Raw genomic sequence first — 5000 nt, 5'->3', positions numbered from 1 at the left:
CCGAGAGGGGACTCGCACGGCAGGCAAGCCGCCCTGGGCTCACCCTCCCCGGCCGCAGCGAGGGACTGCCACCCGGCCGACTGGATCGGGCCCCTGGAAGTCTGGAAAAAAGAATGGAACCTGACGCCTCCGAGGAGGGGGCGCCCAGGGAAGGAGGGAGATCCGGGTTGACCTGCTGACCGGACGGGAAAGAGGCCACCGGGCGTCCCCCCCCTTAAAACCTAGGGGTTGACCTGGTGGCCGGAAAGCGAACCGGCCAGCAGGTGAACCCGTTCGATTCCACGGGTTGACCTGGTGCCCGGGAAGCGAACCGGCCAGCAGGTGAACCCGTTCGATTCCACGGGTTGACCTGGTGCCCGGGAAGCGAACCGGCCAGCAGGTGAACCCGTTCGATTCCACGGGTTGACCTGGTGCCCGGGAGGGGACTCTGAAAATTTTTCAGCCCTTTCGACTCGGGGTTGACCTGGTGGCCGAGAGGGGACTCGCACGGCAGGCAAGCCGCCCTGGGCTCACCCTCCCCGGCCGCAGCGAGGGACTGCCTCCCGGTCGACTGGATCGGGCCCCTGGAAGTCTGGAAAAAAGAATGGAACCTGACGCCTCCGAGGAGGGGGCGCCCAGGGAAGGAGGGAGATCCGGGTTGACCTGCTGACCGGACGGGAAAGAGGCCACCGGGCGTCCCCCCCCCCTTAAAACCTAGGGGTTGACCTGGTGGCCGGAAAGCGAACCGGCCAGCAGGTGAACCCGTTCGATTCCACGGGTTGACCTGGTGGCCGGAAAGCGAACCGGCCAGCCGGTGAACCCGTCCGATTCCACGGGTTGACCTGGTGGCCGGGAAGCGAACCGGCCAGCAGGTGAACCCGTTCGATTCCACGGGTTGACCTGGTGCCCGGGAGGGGACTCTGAAAATTTTTCAGCCCTTTCGACTCGCGGTTGACCTGGTGGCCGAGAGGGGACTCGCACGGCAGGCAAGCCGCCCTGGGCTGACCCTCCCCGGCCGCAGCGAGGGACTGCCTCCCGGCCGACAGGATCGGGCCCCTGGAAGTCTGGGGGGGGGGGGGAATCGCCCCACGCCTCCGAGGAGGGCTGCCCGGGCGGGCCTGGCCCCGGAGCTCGAAAAAAAAAAAAAGGATCGGGCCCACTAGAGACATGGACCAGGCCGCCCTGGGCTCACCCTCCCCGGCCGCAGCGAGGGACTGCCTCCCGGCCGACTGGATCGGGCCCCTGGAAGTCTGGGGGGGGGGGGGGGAAATGGAACCTGACGCCTCCGAGGAGGGGACGCCCAGGGAAGGAGGGAGATCCGGGTTGACCTGGTGACCGGACGGGAAAGAGGCCACCGGGCGTGCCCCCGTTAAAACCCCTAGGGGTTGACCTGGTGGCCGGAAAGCAAACCGGCCACTGGGTAGGCCGGTCGGCAACCTAGGGGTTGACCTGGTGGCCGGGAAGCGAACCGGCCAGCAGGTGAACCCGTCCGATTCCACGGGTTGACCTGGTGCCCGGGAGGGGACTCTGAAAATTTTTCAGCCCTTTCGACTCGGGGTTGACCTGGTGGCCGAGAGGGGCCTCGCACGGCAGGCAAGCCGCCCTGGGCTCACCCTCCCCGGCCGCAGCGAGGGACTGCCCCTCCCCACCCCCCGGCTGACAGGATCGGGCGCACTGGAAGTCCGGGACAGTATTTTCCCCGACGCCGGGGAGGGCGGGCGGAGGGGCTCTGGCGGCCAGCCCGGGCCCCGGAGCTCGAAAAGGAAAAAAGGACCGGGCCCGCGAGAGACGGGGGCCCTGCCGCAGGGGGGGGGGCAGTCCGACCGGGGCTCACCGTGCGGCAGGCCCGGGCGTCGGCAGGGGAAAGCGGGCGAGGAGGCGCGGGGCCGGGTGCCTACGGCCATACCGGACCGAACGCCCCCGATCCCGTCCGATCTCGGAAGGTAAACCGTCCCGGGCCTGGCTAGTACTTGGATGGGTGACCGCCTGGGAATCCCAGGTGCCGTAGGCAGCTTTTCCCGGTCCGAGTCAGCTCTCTCTCTCCTTTTCTGGGGGGGAAGGAGAGGGGGGGACGGGCCGGAAAGCCCCTCGTCGCTCCTGCCGAGTCGGAGGTCGCGGCCGCAGGTCACGGGTCTGGGCGCCTGGGGTCCGGCTCCCCACCCACCCGGCTTCCTCCGCGGAGGACCCCCCCCGGGGCCACCGAAGCCGCTGGGGGAGACGCCGGGCATGGGGCGGACTGGCCCGGACCCTCCCGGCCGCCGGCCCGCAGGTCCGCCCCGAATCCCCCCCCGCGGCCACCCAGGCCAGGCCTGGCCAGGCGGGACGGACGGCGGGTGTCCAGCGCCCAGCGGCTTCCTCCAGCGGGGACCCACGGACCCCAAAGCCGCAGGGGGAGGCCCCGGGCCTGGGACGGACTCGCTCGGACCCCCTGCGCCCGGCCGCCGGCCCGCGGGACCGCCCCGAATCCCCCCGCGGCCACCCAGGCCAGGCCTGGCCAGGCGGGACGGACGGCGGGTGTCCAGCGCCCAGCGGCTTCCTCCAGCGGGGACCCACGGACCCCAAAGCCGCAGGGGGAGACCCCAGGCCCGGGACCGACTCGCTCGGACCCCCCGCCTCCCCTGCGCCCGGCCGCCGGCCCGCGGGACCGCCCCGAATCCCCCCGCGGCCACCCAGGCCAGGCCTGGCCAGGCGGGACGGACGGCGGGTGTCCAGCTCCCAGTGGCTTCCGCCAGCGGGGACCCACGGACCCCAAAGCCGCAGGGGGAGGCCCCGGGCCCGGGACGGACTCGCTCGGACCCCCCGCCTCCCCTGCGCCCGGCCCCCGGCCCGCGGGACCGCCCCGAATCCCCCCGCGGCCATCCAGGCCAGGCCTGGCCTGGCGGGCCGGTGTGCAGCTCCCCCGGGCTTCCTCCCCCGACGACCCGCGCCCCCCTGAGCCGCAGGCGGAGACCCCGGCCCCGGGGCGGACCGGCCCGGGCTCGCCCGAGCCCCCTGCGCCCGGCCCGCAGGACCGCCCCCCCGAATCCCCCGGGAGAGGCCCGGCCTGCACGCCACTGACGACCCGCGGCCCCCAAAGTCGCAGGAGGCGCCCCCCCCCCCCCGGTTAGCCCCGTCTCGCTCCGCGCCCCCCGCCCCTCGCTGCCGGGACCGGGCGCCGCCCCAGAGTCAGCCGCAGCCGGCCGGCCTGAGAGCTGCCCTCCTGTGGACGACGGTGAGTTTACCTTGATACTAACCGGCCGTCAGCCAGGTCAACCCCATTGCTAGACTGGGGTGGACCTGGTGGCCGAGTGGGGACTTGGAACATTTGACAGCTGCTTCCCGGGGCTTGACCGGTTGTCCTGAACGCCCCCCACCCCCACCCCCAGCCCCCGGCTCCTGCTCCCCTCTCCCCAGCCTCGGTGCTCCGCTCCCTGCCTCGGAGGCTGCCTCTCTGCGGCGCCTGCATCGCCTCCGAGGACGCGCACCCTCCGGAGGCTGGACGTAAACCCACCACTGCCGCCGACCCGGCTCTCCGAGGGACGACTGTGAGGCCCCCCACCCCACCCCACCCCCGGACCGCCCTGGGGACGACTGCTAAGCCTCCCCCACCGGACCGCCCGGGGGAAGACTGCGACGCCTCCCGCCAGGCCCCCACCCAGCCTGGGGGAAGACTGCTAAGCCTCCCCCCCACACACACACACACACACTGTCGGGGGATGACGATTAAGCCTCTCCCGGACTGCCCGGGGGAAGACTATTAAGCCTCCCCTGGAACCACTATTAAGCCTGCCCCCGGAGTCCTCGGGGGATGACTGCTAAGCCTCCCCCACCGGACCACCCGGGGCAAGACTGCTAAGCCTCCCTCCCACACACACACACACTGTCAGGGGAGGACTATTAAGCTTTCCCGCTGGAGCGCCCGGGGCGGACGACTGTTAAGCCTGCCCCCGGAGTCCTCGGGGGAGGACTATTAAGCTTTCCCCCCTGGAGCGCCCGGGGGGGGGGGGGGGGGGGACGACTATTAAGCCTGGCCCCCGGAGTCCTCGGGGGACGACTATTAAGCCTCCCCCGGACCTGCTCCCTCTCGACTATTAAGCCCCCCCTCTGCGGTCCTCAGCACCACTGCCGCGCTGCCCTGGGAGTGGGGTGACATCCGGTCCGGAAAGCAAACCGGCCACCAGGTCAACCCGTCGAATCCAATGGGTTGACCTGGTGGCCGGAAAGCAAACCGGTCGCCAGGTCAACCCGTCGAATCCAATGGGTTGACCTGGTGGCCGGAAAGCAAACCGGCCGCCAGGTCAACCCAGTAGATTCAGCGGGTTGACCTGGTGGCCGAACGGGGACTTTGAAAATTTGACAGCCGCTTCCCGGGGGTTGACCTGTTGTCCCGGTGGGGACTTTGAACATTTGACAGCCGCCTCCCAGGGCTTGACCTGTTGTCCCGGTGGGGACTTTGAACATTTGACAGCCGCCTCCCAGGGCTTGACCTGTTGTCCCGGGGGGGACTTTGAACATTTTACAGCCGCTTCCCGGGGCTTGACCTGGTGGCCGAGTGGGGACTTTGAACATTTGACAGCCGCTTCCCGGGGGTTGACCTGTTGTCCTGAACGCCCCCCACCTCCCCCCCCCCGGCTCCTGCTCCCCACTCCCCAGCCTCGGTGCTCCGCTCCCTGCCTCGGAGGCTGCCTCTCTGCGGCGGCTGCATCGCGTCCGAGGACGCTCACCCTCCGGAGGCTGGATGTAAAGCCTGACACCCGCCACCGCCGCCGACACGGCTCTCGGAGGGACGACTCTGAGGCCTCCCCCCACCCCCGGACCGCCCTGGGGACGACTGCTAAGCCTCCCCCCCGCCCACACCCACACCCACACTGTCGGGGGATGACTCTTAAGCCTCTCCCGGACTGCCTGGGGAACGACTATTAAGCCTGCCCCCCCCGGAGCACTCGGGGGACGACTATTAAGCCTCCCGCGGACTGCCCGGGGGATGACTATTAAGCCTCCCCTGGAAGGACTATTAAGCCTCCCCCGGACTGGCCGGGGGA

At 70.6% G+C, this 5000-nt stretch overlaps 1 non-coding gene across 1 annotated transcript; it reads left to right on the top strand.

Moving 5' to 3' along the window:
- The first annotated feature begins 1871 nt into the window (after nt 1-1871).
- On the top strand, nt 1872-1990 carry LOC135978523 (5S ribosomal RNA). Its single transcript, XR_010595929.1, has one exon. It is a non-coding gene; the product is annotated as a 5S ribosomal RNA (ribosomal RNA).
- Nucleotides 1991-5000: the final 3010 nt, after the last annotated feature.

Source organism: Chrysemys picta, unplaced genomic scaffold (assembly GCF_011386835.1).
Source record: "Chrysemys picta bellii isolate R12L10 unplaced genomic scaffold, ASM1138683v2 scaf295, whole genome shotgun sequence".
Lineage (NCBI taxonomy): Eukaryota > Metazoa > Chordata > Testudines > Emydidae > Chrysemys > Chrysemys picta.
This window is presented reverse-complemented; position numbering and strand designations above follow the sequence as displayed.